We start from the raw sequence: 17,500 nt of genomic DNA, 5'->3' as shown, positions 1-17,500 counted from the left end.
TGAGAGAAAGAAGAAAGTCTTGTGCAGCGGGGCCGCGAGAGGAGGGGAGGCATGCAGTTGGCAAGATCACAAGAGCAGTTAGCATGAAAATAGCGGTAGAAGACAGATAAGATGCAACGTTGCGGCGATGAGAGAAAGAGGCTGAAGACATTTAGTTAGAGGAGAGGAGTTGATGAGACGAAAAGCTTTTGATTTCACCATGTCAAGAAGAGCGGTATGAGAGGAACCCCTCAGACATATGAAGCATACTTCATACATGGACAGGTAAGGCCATTGTACAGAGAGAGCAGTTGATGGGGGGCGGGTGAGAAAAACTGGCGGAGACGACTCAGAAAACCTAACTTCATAGAAACTGTTTTAACTAGATATGAGATATGAAGTTTCCAGTTCAGATTATAAGTAAAAGACAGACGGAGAATGTTCAGTGTAGAGGAGCGGGACAGTTGAATGTCATTGAAAAAGAGGGGATAGTTGTCTGGAAGGTTGTGTCGAGTTGATAGATGGAGGAATTGATTTTTTGAGGCATTAAACAATACCAAGTTTGCTCTGCCCCAATCAACTTTTAGAAAGATCAGAAGTCAGGCGTTCTGTGGCTTCGTTGCATGAAATGTTTACTTCCTGAAGGGCTGGACGTCTATGAAAAGACGTGGAAAAGTGCAGGGTGGTATCATCAGCGTAGGAGTGGATAGGACAAGAAGTTTCGTTTAGAAACTTCTTGTTAGGAGGAGGCAGTAGACACCTGCCGAAACAATAATTACTCCCAGTGAGGTCTAAAGCACTGTTCAGGGGGTGCTGTGAACTTATCATTAAACCCAGCTGTGACCTCACTGAACGTTTCCCTTTGTTTCTTTAGGGGGCAGTCACAGCCTGCCCTCTAAAGACAACTCTCTTCCTCCACACAAAACTACAAGCACCTAATAACACACACATCCTTCACTCAAAAATTTTAAAATCATGGCGACTCCTACACCAGCCTCAGAGTCCCCATCTGGGGAGGGGACCATAAATGTCCCCAGGTCGGACTGCCTTTCCGTCGACGACCCTAAGTGTCTTGACACCCCCCTCAACTTTTTCTTCATTAACTTCTGCAACATTCGCGATCTAAGATCTAATTTTCAATCTGTAGAACACCACCTCTCCTCTTCTAAACCTCATCTTCTTTTCCTCACTGAAACTCAGGTGTCTGAGGCAACTGACAGTAGCCCCTTTTCTGTTCCCTCCTACTTTCTCTATCCTCATTTTCGATCCAAAGCTGGATGCTGCGTTTATGTGCGTAATGACTTAACCTGCTCTCGTGCCCACGCTCTTGAATCTTCCGAGTTTTCCACCATCTGGCTACGACTACAGAGTCATTCTCATACTAAATTTATCTGTGCTGTATACCTCTCTCCTAACTCCTCTGACTATAAGAAATTCTTTGACTACTTAACTTCCAAAGTGGAGCACATTCTGACCCTCTTCCCTTTTGTAGAGATCTCCATTCTTGGAGACTTCAATGTTCACCACCAGCTTTGGCTTTCCTCTCCCTTCACTGACCATCCTGGTGAACTAGCCTACAACTTTGCTATCCTCCATGACCTAGAGCAATTGGTGCAACACCCTACTCGTATTCCTGACTGTCTTGGAGATACGCCCAACATTCTTGACCTTTTCCTAACCTCTAATCCTTCTGCTTATGCTGTCACTCTTTCTTCTCCGTTGGGCTCCTCCGATCACAATTCTCATATCTTTATCTTGTCATATCACTCCAATCCCTCCTCAGGATCCCCCTTAAGCGAAGGTGCCTCTGGCGTTTTGCCTCTGCTAGTTGGGGGGACCTGAGGAGGCATTTTGCTGATTTTCCTTAGAATGACTACTGCTTCCGTGTCAGAGACCCGTCTTTGTGTGCTGAGCGCATAACAGAGGTGATAGTGTCTGGCATGGAGGTGTACATTCCTCACTCTTTTTCTCGTCATAAACCTTCTAAACCTTGATTTAACACAGCTTGTTTTTGTACTATACATGATAGAGAGGTGGCCCACAAAGGGTACTTAAGCCTTCCATCACCAGAATCTCATGCACTTTATATTCCTGCCAGGAACCATGCCAAGTCTGTTCTCCAACTAGCCAAAAACTCCTTCATTAACAGAAAATGTCAAAACCTTTCAAGATCTAACTCCCCTCGTGATTTCTGGCATCTAGCCAAAAATATCTCCAATAACTTTGCTTCTTCTTTCCCTCCTCTACTTCAACCAGATGGCACCACTGCTATCACATCTATTTCTAAATCTGAACTCTTTGCTCAAACCTTTGCTAAAAATTCTACCTTGGACGATTCTGGGCTTGTTCCTCCCTCTCCTCCACCCTCTGACTACTTCATGCCACGTATTAAAATTCTTCGTAATGATGTTTTCCATGCCCTCGCTGGCCTAAACCCTCAGAAGGCTTATGGACCTGATGGTTCCCTCCTATTGTTCTCCGAAACTGTGCCTCCGTGCTTGCACCTTGCCTAGTCAAACTCTTTCAGCTCTGTCTGTCAACATCTACCTTTACTTCTTGCTGGAAGTTTGCCTACATTCAACCTGTTCCTAAAAAGGGTGACCGCTCTAATCCCTCAAACTACCGTCTTATTGCTTTAATTTACTGCTTATCTAAAGTTTTTGAATCTATCCTCAACAGGAAGATTCTTAAACATCTATCACTTCACAACCTTCTATCTGATCGCCAGTATGGGTTCCGTCAAGGCCGCTCTACTGGTGATCTTCTGGCTTTCCTTACTGAGTCTTGGTCATCCTCTTTTAGAGACTTTGGTGAAACTTTTGCTGTTGCCTTGGACATATCAAAAGCTTTTGATAGAGTCTGGCACAAAGCTTTGATTTCCAAACTACCCTCCTACGGTTTCTATCCTTCTCTCTGTAACTTCATCTCAAGTTTCCTTTCTGACCGTTCTATTGCTGCTGTGGTAGACGGTCACTGTTCTTCTCCTAAATTTATTAACAATGGTGTTCCTCAGGGTTCTGTCCTGTCACCCACTCTCTTCTTATTATTCATTAATGATCTTGTAAACCAAACTTCTTGTCCTATTCATTCCTACGCTGATGATACCACCCTGCACTTTTCCACGTCTTTTCAAAAACGTCCAACCCTTCAGGAGGTAAACATTTCACGCAGGGAAGCCACAGAACGCTTGACTTCTGATCTTTCTAAAATTTCTGATTGGGGCAGAGCAAACTTGGTATTGTTCAATGCCTCAAAAACTCAATTCCTCCATCTATCAACTCGACACAACCTTCCATACAACTATCCCCCTCTTCTTCAATGACACTCAACTGTCCCCCCTCTTCTACACTGAATATCCTCGGTCTGTCCTTTACTTATAGTCTGAACTGGAAACTTCACATCTCATCTCTAGCTAAAACAACTTCTATGAAGTTAGGCGTTCTGAGACGTCTCCGCCTGTTTTTCTCACCCCCCCCAGATGCTAACTCTGTACAAGGGCCTTATCCGTCCATGTATGGAGTATGCTTCACATGTCTGGGGGGGTTTAACTCATACTGCTCTTCTAGAAAGGGTGGAATCAAAAGCTTTTCGTCTCATGAACTCCTCTCCTCTAACTGACTGTATTCAGCCTCTCTCTCACCGCCGCAATATTGCATATTTAGCTGTCTTCTACCGCTATTTTCATGCTAACTGCTCTTCTGATCTTGTTTACTGCATGCCTCCCCTCCTCCTGCGTCCTCGCTGCACAAGACTTTCTTCTTTCTCTCACCCCTATTCTGTCCACCTCTTTAACACAAGAGTTAACCTGTATTCTCAATCATTTATCCCTTTCTCTGGTAAAGTCTGGAACTCACTGTCTGCTTCTGTATTTACACCTTCCTATGACTTGAATTCCTTCAAGAGGGAGGTCTTAAGACACTTATTCGTCAATTTTTGACGACTGCTTTTACCCTTTCATGGGACTGGCATTTTCAGTGGGCATATTTTTTTATTGGATTTTTGGTGCCCTTGGCCAGTGTCCTTCCTATATAAGAATGAAAAGAAAAAAAAAGAAAAAAAAAAAAAAAAAAAAAAAAAAAAAAAAAAAAAAAAAAATATATATATATATATATATATATATATATATATATATATATATATATATATATATATATATATATATATATATATATATATATATATATATATATATATATATATATATATATATATATATATATATATATATATATATATATATATATATATATATATATATATATATATATATATATATATATATATGCTTCTTTTCATAGACGTTCAACCCTTCAGGAACTAAACATTTTATGCAGGGAAGCCACAGAACGCCTGGCTTTTGATCTTTCTAAAATATCTGATTGGGGCAGACCAAACTTGGTATTGTTCAATACCTCAAAAACTCAATTTCCCCATCTATCAACTCGACACAACCTTCCAGACAACTATCCCCTCTTCAGTGGCACTCAAGTGTCCCTCTCTTGTACACTGAACCACCTCGGTCTGTCTTTTACTTATAATCTGAACTGAAAACTTCACATTTTATCTATAGCTAAGACATCTTCTATGAAGTTAGGTGTTCTGAGACGTCTCCGTCAGTTTTTCTGACCGCTCCATATGTTAACTCTGTACAGGGGCTTTATCCATCCATGTATGGAGTATTCCTCACATGTACGGGGGGAGGGGGTTCCATTCATATATATATATATATATATATATATATATATATATATATATATATATATATATATATATATATATATATATATATATATATATATATATATATATATATATATATATATCCACTTACTTTATTCTTTTTTTCTTTTATCTAACAAATAATACTTTCTTCCATGAACAGAGTAAGCCTTTACGTGCAGCTGCCACATTTTCCTCAAGAATATCATTTTATGAAGATCAGTGACTCGTCAGTACAAAAAGGAATAACATTCACATTAGACTCAGTTGCTCCCGAGAAATTTACAAGGTAAACGTTGCAATAAATTTATTCTTGTGAAATTAGTGGACTTCATATGAAACCGAACATTTTAGCAATATAAAATATTACTTTTTTTTTTTTTTTAGATTATGAACAAAGTCTTGTCTAGGTCGCAGAGAGAGAGAGAGAGAGAGAGAGAGAGAGAGAGAGAGAGAGAGAGAGAGAGAGAGAGAGAGAGAGAGAGAGAGAGAGAGAGAGAGAGAGAGAGAGAGAGAGAGAGAGAGAGAGAGAGAGAGAGAGAGAGAGAGAGAGAGAGAGAGAGAGAGAGAGAGAGAGAGAGAAAAAAATTGTTTTCAGCAATCTATTATGCTCATACAGCAAAATCGTATAATAATTATTTCTCAATATAGTTAGTATTCGTTACTCATAAGACGCGATGTTATTTACTACAGTGAAGCTATACATGAAAAAAAAAATGAATAATGGAATTTATAAATAGAAAAAAATAATATAATAATAATGATAATAATAATAATAATAATAATAATAATAATAATAATAATAATAATAATTATAATAATAATAATAATAATAGTATTAATAAATAAGTAATGGATGCTTTAGCACACACCAATGTGTGGGTGCTGAACTATAAAAGTACCTATATTACTATCAGATAACAGGTATTGACACACCTATATCAGGTCCTGGCCTCAAGGCACCAAGTCCCTCATTGTGGGACATTCGAGACAGTAGTGGAGGAGACTTGGAGCTTGCATCCTCAAAAAGTTTGCAGGTGGAGTAGTGGGGTATGTCCCCTGTCCAAGAGACCTGCCACAACAGTGTGCATCCTAATCGGATTTATACAAAAACAATATTGTGTCTGCAAATCATAAATATAATACCGGGGAGGGTGTGTGGTAGTGGTTTTGTAATGATACACACTACACGCGTTCATCATCCAAGCATTGGAGAATAGGAAGAGCGGTAGAGTATATGAGTTCCTATAGCAGAGTAGGGAGGGTGTGGCCCCGTCAAGCAGCGGCAGTTCGCAAGCACTTTTAGGAAGGGAAGGACTTGTAGTTGACACCATGAGAGGAAGTCTACAAAATCTTATGGTGGATGAGTGAACGGCGTGTGGATTGTCGAGATGAGATGGTCTGGAGGATAGGCACACATCAACAAACCATTCAGATGACGCCGACATAGGAGCCTGACAGCCAGTTGAAGAGCCTTTAGCTCACAGAACAGAGTTATATGAGCTGGGTATTCTGCGACCGATTTCCTCCGTCGGGTCCACCTCTGGCGAGTAGACGGCACTGCCCACCCTCCCATCTGGCTGCACTGAGCCATCGACATAAAGATGACCTGTAGCAGGATTGGAAGGGGAGAGCGTGGCGTTGTGTTCCAGAAGTACTTGTTTCCCAATTAGCGGTGGGTCTGTTTCTGAAGTGGGTATGAATGTGACATTAGGCTGGGGAATCCTCCACGTCACTTATCTTTTCAAACCTTGTGGCAAGGGCTTCCAATATTTCTGAAAAGAAATAGCGACAGTCGCAATGACAGCGCGGTGAGACTTGACAAGTGAGGTGAGGGTGCGCTCTGTGGATAGCTTGGTGGGCGGTGAGGTCATTCGCATTCGGTCTGATTCGCATCAAAACATGCTCCAATAGCCTTGCATCGGACTGTAATGTTTGCAATGACCTGGGTCCCGATAGCGGCCGGGGTCGTGGTGATGGTGGTGGTGAAGATGATGGCTAGGCGTGAATCTGCGCGTCAGCAGCAAGCGAGGTAACAGCGCGGAAGCGCATTGGACAGAGGTGTCATACGGAGACGTAGGGTTCGTGACAACGGGGTAATTTCCACATCGATGTGTCTGTAGTTGGTGGCAAAGGTTGATCTAAAGTAGAAGTAGTATCAGTAGTAATGGGCTGGGAAGGAGTGCGATGTGGGCAAGTGCCTGCCATAGCTGAACAATACCGGGACATATGTCCGATTCCCCAACATTTTAAGCTCCAAGACTGCCCACATTTCATCCTTCTCCTTTTTTTATATGTCCTGAAGTATAAATCCTGTGAATTTCAAGTCCCTAGCTGCAATAGGTAAAGTACACTAACTCCTTGATCTTTATCGCTTGATTTTTCAGAATGGTGGATTTTGCCAAATAAAACTATCTCCTCCGCTGCTATTCCTGTTATACAAATATAAGCTATTGCAGCTTATGAAATTATGATAAAAGAACAATTTTTACCCCCTGAATTGTTGTTTGAAGTTGATTTAGATTTTTGGCAAATATTTAAAACCTATTTTTTTTTTTCACCGAACTTAAAAAAAAAAAATCACTATTGTATGAAGAAAGATAGGGTAGGATTTATTTTCCTACCCTTCCTAATTAAAATGCTTATTGGATGAAAGAAATTGGTCAATAAATAAGGAAGGAGGTACAAGTTGAATATAAGCAAGTTAACACGGGATTAGTGACTTTACAATCTCTCCTGAAGCTGAATACTGGTGGCTGTTGCTGTGGAGGCTCCAGAAGTGGAAAGCGATGCACAGCATATATGCCAGGAAGTTCCTTGGCTAGGGACAGATCGACGCTCACAGGATACCGGGTGACAATATACATCAGGAACCTCCTTGGCCTATCAATCAAATCTAGGACATCAAGCCTGAAGGGCAACATATCTCCTCTTGTATCACCTTCTATGATGTTGGGCCGTTTTCTGAAATATAAGTAAAACGGTATGTGACGGCAGAAATTTTCATCTATGCCAACTTCTAATTAAGGAAAAAAATGTCTTGGTGACGTCAGAGTGTTAGCAAAGCTTCATTTCCACAGCCGGATTACAGCTGAAGATGAGTTTGAAATACGTATTCCTTGGAGCAAATGCAGAAGAAACTTAAGCATCCTATGGAGGTGAAATGCGAGGATCGGAGCAAGAAGGAAAAGAATTGGGAACCGTGTGATGAGAGGTCTCGGTGTATTAAGATGACTTGGGAGCGGAAGAAGACGATTCACTCATGTCCAAAGCATGGTCTATTAATCTCTTGGTGAAGGTGGGTGGCTAGGTGGCATACTGAAGGACGTCAACAGGGGTTATCAGTAAGTGGCACCAGGAAGTTAAGAGTGGAGCACCATAGGGGACTAGTGCCTCTCAGATAATATCCTAGTCTTTAGAGACAGCCAGATAATCCTCAGTATTAGCGAGAGAAGCATAGCCAGAGTAATTCATACTGCCTCAGCAATATGGTAGGAGTCAAAACGTTGGACTAGTGCCAGTTGGGGTACAGTGATGTGGGGAGAACGGCACCATACGTCGCACTCTCCTACTGCGCATGCGAAGACAAATGAAGCCCTAACAGGAAAGCCAAAGGATATATCTTCCTTATGTTTAAATCCAGTTTAAAATCAAAACACAAAGTCCCTGAAGCCACAGAGAGAGAGAGAGAGAGAGAGAGAGAGAGAGAGAGAGAGAGAGAGAGAGAGAAAGAGAAAGAGAGAGAGAGAGAGAGAGAGAGAGAGACAGAGAGAGAGAGAGAGAGAGAGAGAGAGAGAGAGAGAGAGAGAGAGAGAGAGAGAGAGAGAGAGAGAGAGATGATATATGAAAAATAAATACGGAAAGATAGCTAGTAAATAAAAAAAAATAAATAAAAAAAAAAAAAAAACGGGTGTTTCAGTTAAGGATTTTGATTTAATCTGTATCTACATAAATATTCAAATATTTAGATATCTCCTCATTTTCTAAGCTTACACTGTTCAACGTATTTTCCCTTCCAACATATCTCCCATTAGATTTAACTACGGAAAGAAGCTGCTGGTGGTAGCAGAAGAGTACCAGCCTCACACCGCTCTAGATCATGTACATGGACATCAAATAGGCTTCACAGGGCCAATGGTTAATCTCCTTAATATCATGGCAAAAGGACTCAACTTCACGTGCGTTTACAATTTATAAATGCAATCTTTCTTATAAGATATATATATATATATATATATATATATATATATATATATATATATATATATATATATATATATATATATATATATATATATATATATATATATATATATATATATATATATATATATATATATATATATATATATATATATATATATATATATATATATATATATATATATATATATATATATATATATATATATATATATATATATATATATATATATATATATATATATATATATATATATATATATATATATATATATATATATATATATACCCAACATTCTTGACCTTTTTCTGACCTCTAATCCTTCTGCCTATGTTGTCACCCTTTCTTCTCCGTTGGGCTCCTCCAATCACAATTTCTTATCTGCATCTTGTCCTATCGCTCCAATCCCTCCTCAGGATGCCCCTAAACGAAGATGCCTCTGGCGTTTTGCCTCTGCTAGTAGAGGGGACCTGAAGAGATATTTTACTGATTTTCTTTGCAATGATTACTGCTTCCATGTCAGAGACCCATCTTTGTGTGCTGAGCGCATAGCAGAGGTGATAGTGTCTGACATGGAGGCTCTTTTTCTCGACCTAAACCTTCCAAACATTTGTTTAACACAGCTTATTCCCATGCTATACATGATAGAGAGGTGGCCCATAAAAGGTACTTAAGCCTTCCACGACCAGAATCTCATGCACTTTGAATTTCTGCCCAGAACCATGCCAAGTCTGTTTTCCAACTAGCCAAAAACTCCTTCATTAACAGAAAGTGTCAAAACCTTTCAAGATATAACTTCCCTCTGGCATCTAACCAAAAATATCTCCAATAACTTTGCTTCTTCTTCTTTCCTTCCTTTATTTCAACCAGATTGCTCCACTGCTATCACATCTATTTCTAAAGCTGAACTCTTCGCTCAAACCTTTGTTAAAAACTACCTTGGACGATTCTGGGCATGTTCCTCCCTCTTTTCCACCCTCTGACTATTTCATGCTGGCTATTAAAATTCTTCACAATGATGTTTTTCATGCCCATGCTGGCCTAAAGCCTCGGAAGGCTTATGGACCTGATGCGGTCCCTCCTATTATTCTTTGAAACTGTGCCTCCGTGCTTGCACCTTGCCTAGACAAACTCTTTCATCTCTGTCTGTCAACTCTGTCTGTCAGCTCTGTCTGTCTGTCTACCTTTCCCTCTTGCTGGAAGTTTCCCTACATTCAGCCTATTCCTAAAAAGGGTGACCATTCTAATCCCTCAGATTACCGTCCTATTGCTTTAATTTACTGCCTATCTAAAGTTTTTCAATCTATCCACAACAGGCAGTTTCTTAGGCATTTATCAATTTACAGCCTTCTATCTGATCGCCAGTGTGGGTTCCGTCAAGGTAGCTCTACTGGTGATCGTCTGGTTTTCCTTACTGAGTTTTGGTCACCCTCTTTTAGAGATTTTGGTGAAACTTTTGCTGTTGCCTTGGACATATCAAAAGCTTTTCATAGCTTCTGGCACAAAGTTTTGATTTCCAAACTACCTTCCTACGGCTTTAATCGTTCTCTCTGTAACATCATCTCAAGTGTCCTTTCTGACCGTTCTATTGCTGCTGTGGTAGACGGTCACTGTTCTTCTCCTAAATCTATTAACAGTGGTGTTCCTCAGGGTTCTGTCCTGTCACCCACTCTCTTCTTATTATTCATTAATGATCTTTCTAAACCAAACTTCTTATCATATCCACTCCTTCGCTGATGATACCACCCTGCACTTTTCCACATCTTTTTATAGACGTCCATCCCTTCAGGTGGTAAACATTTCACGCAGGGAAGCCACAGAACGCTTGACTTCAGATGCTTCTAAAATTTCTGATTGGGGCAGAGCAAACTTGGTATTGCTCAGTGCCTCAAAAACTCAATTCCTCCATCTATGCACTCGACAGAACCTTCCAGACAACCATCGTGTCTTCTTCAATGACACTCAACTGTCCCCTTCTTCTACACTGAACATCCTCGGTCTGTCCTTTTATTTATAATCTGAACTGGAAACTTCACAATCTCATCTCTAGCTAAAACAGCTTCTATGAATTTAGGTGTTCTGAGACTTCTCGGCCAGTTTTTCTCACCCCCAGCTGCTAACTCTGTACAAGGGCCTTATTTGTCCATGTATGGAGTATGCTTCACATGTCTGGGGGTGTTCCACTCATACTGGTCTTCTAGACAGGGTGGAATCAAAAGCTTTTCGTCTCATGAACTCTTCTCTAACTGACTGTCTTTAGCCTCTCTCTCACCGTCGCAATGTTGCATCTCTAGCTGTTTTCTACCGCTATTTTTATTCTAACTGCTTTTCTGATCTTGCTAACTACATGCCTCCCCTCCTCCCGCAGCCTCGCTGCACAAGACTTTCTTCTTTCTCTCACCCCTATTCTGTCCACCTCTCTAACGCAAGAGTTAACCAGTATTCTCAATCATTCATCCCTTTCTCTGGTAAACTCTGGAACTTCCTGCCTGCTTCTGTATTTCCCCCTTCCTATGACTTGAATTCCTTCGAGAGGGAGGTTTCAAGACACTTGTCCATCAATTTTTGACTACTGCTTTGACCCTTTTATGGGACTGGCATTTCAGCGGGCATTTTTTTTATTGGATTTTTGTTGCTCTTGGCCGGTGTCCCTCCTACATAAAAAAAATAAATAAACAAATAAATAAACTGTGCGTCTCTGTCAGAGGATATGCCAAAGCAGGCAATCCGGTTGGCGACTAGGGTACGCATAGGTTGTGATGGAAAAATCCGAGAGTGGGATTGTTTCAAGCCATCTTGTGAACCTGACAACAATATTGAGAAAGCGAGTAACCCCTCTGGAATGGAGGAGAAGCCCGACGATGTCCACGTGCATGTGATCGAAGCGTCGATTGGGCGGAATGAAGCTTTTCAGTGGTGCTTTGGTGTGGCGATGGATCTTTGAAGTTTCACAAGGAACGCAAGATCTTGCCCAATTACCGACATCCCTACGTAGCCCGTGCCACATGATTTTGGCTGCGCTCAGCTTCTTCGTCGCTCGGATGGAAGAATGGGCAAGGTCGTGCACAGTGTCAAGGATGAGTTGTCGCCAGAAAGCGGGGATGATTGGTCTTGAGTGTCCAGTAGAGATGACAAAGAGGAGAATAGAGTTTGAAGGACAGAAACGTACATCTTCCAACAGCAGGCCAGAGGTGGTAGTACAATAGCAGGCCATCTCTTCGTCTACCTGCTGACTTGCCGTTAGAGATGTGTAGTCGATGCCTGGTTCCAAGGCGTTGATGGAGTTCATGGTGGCGCGTGAAAAGGCGTCTGCGACCTTATTACCCTTCCCTGAGATGTGTTGAATGTGTGTAGTATATTCTGAAATCTAGGTAATGTGTCGTTGCTGCCTGGCTCACCTAGGATCAGACACCTTAGCGAAAGCAAATGTTGAGTGGCTTATGTAAGTAAAAGCCGTGAACTCCCTTCCCTCAAGAAAGTAGCAAAAGTGGCGAATTGCAAAGTAGAGTGCGAGGAGCTCGCGGTCGAAAGCGCTCTACTTCAGTTCCGGGAGTCGTAGGTGGTGACTGAAGAAGGCCAGAGGTCGCCATTCACAAGTTGTTCTAGAACTCCTCCCAGCACTGTTTCTCATGCGTTGATCGTGAGAGCGGTTGGTGTGTCGGCTCGTGGATGAACTAGCATTTTTAATTAGTATATCCTTGGCGTTCTCGAAAGCAATGAAAGCATCATTGGTCCATGTGAGCTCCCTAGACTTGCTAGCTAGGAGCTGGAAAAGCGGTTTCATGGCCTTACCTGCTGCAGGTAAGAAGCGGTAGTAGAAAATTACCATGCCAATAAACTCCTGGAGTTTCGAGTTTTGAGAACTTGCGAATAGCATCGACTTTGGCTAGAAGTGGAACGGCTCCGTGTTGGTCAATGCGATGGCAAAGAAAATTAATAGAGGAGAGGCCAAACTGGCACTTAGCCAGATTGATGGCCAGGTCGTGTTCACTTAACCTCTGGAAATACCGTCTGAGATGAATATGGTCTTGTTCGGTACGACTTACGACTAGGATGTCGTCCAGGTAGAAGAATGCAAAATCCAAGTCCCTGCCCACCATGTCCATCAGACACTGGAATGTCTGGGCAGCTTTCTTGAGGCTGAATATCTTGCATAAAAACTCGAAAAGACCAAACGCGGTGATTATGGCGGTTTTGGGAATGTTTTCAGGATTAACTGGAATCCCGTGATAACTTTCTACCAAGTCGATCTCCGAATTTTTTTTTTTTGAACCGTCAAGTTTCTCCGTGAAGTCTTGAACATGGGACACTGGTTACCGGTCCGTTGCAGTAATGTCATATAGACGGCGGTAGTCACCACAAGGCCTCCAGCCCCCAGTCGATTTTCGAACCTTGTGCAGCAGGGATTCCCATGGACTGTCTGAGCGACGCACGATACCCCTTTCCTCCATTTTTTTAACTCCTCCTTAGCTTCTGAGAGCTTGTCGGAAGGAAGAGGTGGAACTGTGGTGGTAGTGTGGTGCCTTACACCATGCTTCGGTACCGCTAAAGGGAACTGTGATTTCATAATATCTGTATTGTCCTTTAGTATCTAGGCATGCACGTTGTTTCTGTTAAGACACAGTTCTGTTAAGAGTTGAGATGAGGCGATGTTAACAGGGCGTGGTGAATGTTAGTTGAATCAAATGTCGTTGAATCAACGATGCGACGTCCTTTCATGTCGACGAGCAAAGAGTGTAAGCGAAGAAAATCTGCGCCAAGCAATGGTCGTGAGACATCGGCTATAGTAAAAGTCCACTGTTGAAGTTTAGGTGTATGGTGTGTGTGCCGTATGTCTTGATGTTGCTTCCGTTGGCTGCTGTCAAGAATGGACCAGTGTCTTTGCCAGAGGCGGGCAAAAGACTAATCTCTATCCCTGTATCGACAAGGAAACGGATCCCAGAGAAGTGATATAGAGGAGTCGATGTTCACGGCCGGTGGCAGTAACTATTACCGACGGCCGGCTATGGAGTTTTCCCGGGTGCAAGGTGGACGGTATCAGCGGGCCTCGGAGGCCTCAACATTGCTGACAGTAACACCATTTCTCGTCAGCAACTTCAGTGTTGTTCCATCATGACGAGTACTGGTGGTTCGCACCGAACGTTGGGTCACAGCTGTGATGTTGGTAATGGAGGTGTTGTTTGGCCTGCCACAGCACATCTGCTCGCGCCGCCAACTGACGAGGGTGGGTGAATTCGTCATCCTCAAGGATCAGGCGGATGTGGTCAGGGTTTGCTCCAGAAAAATTTGTTCGAAAAAGCAGGGCAAATGTGGAATTGGGCTTCAAGCTGTTCGAACCACACGTGGGGTTTTGAAATCCAAAAAGTGGGTAGCATGATGTAAGGAAACATGATGTAAGTGGCGGAGTTCACTTAGTAGCAGAGACAATACAACTCAAACGTATGTACAAAAGAAGAGGTGTGGTCGTACTGGCTGTGAGGTGAATTTCACTTCACGACTATTTAACTGACATCACTGGTAGTCAACGAGATGCCCGCGTCGCCAGTTCCACGTCAGTTCGCTGCTAGTCTCCACACAGTCCACAATACCTGCTGCTGCTGCTCTACACTGTGAAGCTGTGTCTCCATCGAGTGAAGGCAATTTGGACCGATTATCTACCCTGCTGAGTGCCCTAATTGACAAAATAGACAAGCCGACAGCTCCTCCAGTGTCATCGGGGGCCGATTATAGCGGATTCCTTAATTTCTTCCCTTCTGATGACGAGGCAGCTGAAGCTTCCCCGTGTCTGCCCGAGCCTGACCCGCTTGACGACCTCGACCGGCTCACCGCCGAACAGCCAACCGGTGATACTGTGGTTGATAATGATTTCCAGAAGGCTCTTGATGAGTTTGCTGGCCACTTCCATGGTAAGAAAGAAACATGTGACCCTTTATCTGACCGTCTGGCTGGCATTCTTAATGCGAGTCTGTGACGTCAGCCTTCCTCTGAAGCTCACATGTGATAAGATCAATCTCCCGGGTAATGTGCCTAACTTAAAGGTCCAAACGACCATTCCTGCCATCATTAAGCAAATGAGTGCTGGTGGAAAACTGGTTGACACACGGCTTCCACTTACTAATAAACTATTGATAAAGGCACTGGTCCCAATTGCCCGTTGCATTCATGATATTGGTGATAAGAAAGATAAACTCTTAACTTCCTACCTTGATTGTCTTAATAACAGCCTGAGACTGCTAACTTCCGCTGTTAACTACATCAGTCAGCTACAGAAAGAGATTGTGCGGGCTCACGTGAATGACTCTGCCTTTGCAGAGCTCTGTAATTGGGACTGTTAGGCCAGCAAGGATGAATGTTCCCCTTTGATGTCATAAAGAAATATGAGGAAATACAGAAGTCCATAAAACTTGGGAGGCCTAACTTCTGTCCTTACAAAGCTCCTGGTAGACGATTTGCTCCTCTTAGCTAGTTACCTAGACGACCTCACCCTCAGTAGTCAAGGCAATGTTACCAGGCAAGGCCATTTTTAGGCCAGAGGCCTCCCCAGCAGAGGGTGATGCCGAGACAGCACTCCCCAGTGAGACTACTGTCGGTAAGTCCCTTGTTAATGACTGGTTAATACTCCGGATAATTTTTGTGGAGCAAAAATGTTTGTTGCTAGATCGCAGTGGTATTGTCTCTCCTCAGATAAATGGATTCATGATGTGGTACATGTAATTTTTTTTTGTTTTTGTGAATGTTCCCATACAGAGGATTTCACCGGCTCCTCTTAACTTGTCTCTTGCAGATCAAAAAGCCCTGGACTCTGCCATGTTAATGTTCTTAGACCACAAAATAGTAGAATTATGTGCCCCAGGGGATCATGGTTCCTTATCTAACCTTTTTCCCACCATTAAGAGAGATGGCACGGCTAGTTATTCTGAATTTGAAAGAACTTAATGATTATGTTTACCATATACATTTTAAGATGGACACTCTCAAAGATGTGATACCCTTAATCTACCATAACTGTTATTCCATGTCTATTGACTTCACAAATACCTACTTTTCAGTCTATGTGAGGCCAGAGGAGAGGAATTGGTTCCAATTTATTGGGCGTAACTTTAAGTTTCGCTTCACTTGTCTTCCACAGGGCCTGACCTCAGCACCTCGCATTTTCACTGTTGAAACCTGTCCTCTCGCATCTTCGTAAACTTGGCATATTCATGTCATGCTATCTAGATGATTGCATTTTCATTGCTGACTCTATTGATGCTTTACGATCTAATGTGTCTTACGCCCTGCATCTTTTTTACTCCTTAGGGCTCACTGTCAATCCACACAAATCAGTACTAGAGCCTACCCAAGAGATTGAATTCCTTGGTGTGATATTAAACTCTGTTGACATGACTGCCACTTTGACACCAAGGAGAAAAGAGCAAATTAAGACACAGGGTTTGCTACTATTGAACAAAGATGTAGTTTCTTTGCTTGAACTGTCCTCTTATATTGGTATGGCTGTAGCCTCTTACCCCACTGTGGAGTTGGCCCCACTCATGTGTAAGTACTTGGAAATAATTCGTAACAGGGAATTATTTCTAAGTACTTACAAGTCGCTTGCCAGCAGAGGAATTATAGTTCACCTGTTCTCGGGGACAATCATGCTCGGGACTTAATCAAGTGGTGGGTTAATAATATTGCTTCACAAACAAAGTCGTTACGATCCTGTCCCCACCAACTAGAATTGTTTTGTGATACTTCTCTGACTGGTTGGGAAGCAGTAGTGGGGGATACCAGGACTGGTGGTCACTGGGCTCATGATGAATTGGATCACATCAATTGTTTGGAATTCAAAGCCATCCTAATGGGTCTACAGTCCCTTTGCAAGGATAACAGGGAAACTCGTATCCGCCTCCGTTCTGACAATGTCACTGCAAATGCCTGTTTAAATCGTTGTGGCAGTACTAAACTTAACCTTCATGTGATAGTAGAACAGATTTTTTAATGGGCTGTGTCAAGGGGTATTACTTTGTCAACACAACAAATACATGGTCTACAGAATATAGAGGCAGACAAAGAATCCCGAGTGAAAAACATGGATGCAGAATGAATGTTACAGCCCCATATTTTTCCAAGTCTTTCTCAACTCTATTACACACCTGAAGTTGATATGTTTGCTACTCGCATAAATACTCCATTACCGGGTTTACTGGAAGCCTGATTCTTGTGCAATTCATACTAATGCTTTCACAATGACCTGGTCAAGTAAGAACTTTTACGCTTTCCCACTTTTCAGTATTATACCAAAAATCCTCCAGAAAATATGGGAAGACAAAGCTACAGTCATGATGATTTAACCACTATGGCCGACACAAGTCTGGTTCCCGACAGGAAACAGATCGGACCTATAACTCCATCAACACGATACACGATCAGCCATCTCGGCAGTAACAAGTATTAATGGCCAACCGGCGGGACAACATCCCTTGGTTGCCAGGTTTATGAAAGCGGTTTTCCAGGAGAGACCATCCTTGCCCAGCTACCGTACCACCTCAGATTCTCAGCTGATCTTAGATTACATAGTAGGCCTTAGGCCCAGTGAAGCTTTGTCTCTACTTTAGT

The 17,500-nt window shown here is 42.3% G+C and overlaps 1 long non-coding RNA gene across 1 annotated transcript in view; it reads left to right on the top strand.

Annotated features, from left to right (window-relative positions):
• LOC135109605 (uncharacterized) overlaps positions 1–17,500 on the top strand; it is a 39,990-nt gene that overhangs the window by 1,462 nt on the left and 21,028 nt on the right. The window contains exons 2-3 of the long non-coding RNA XR_010272821.1: positions 4,862–4,987; positions 8,733–8,876. This is a non-coding gene — a long non-coding RNA (uncharacterized LOC135109605). The remainder of the gene's footprint in view (positions 1–4,861; positions 4,988–8,732; positions 8,877–17,500) is intronic.

Source organism: Scylla paramamosain, chromosome 19 (genome assembly GCF_035594125.1).
Source record: "Scylla paramamosain isolate STU-SP2022 chromosome 19, ASM3559412v1, whole genome shotgun sequence".
NCBI classification, from domain to species: Eukaryota; Metazoa; Arthropoda; class Malacostraca; order Decapoda; family Portunidae; genus Scylla; species Scylla paramamosain.
The sequence above is the reverse complement of the archived record's forward strand: the minus strand, read 5'-3'. Positions and strand labels throughout refer to the sequence as shown.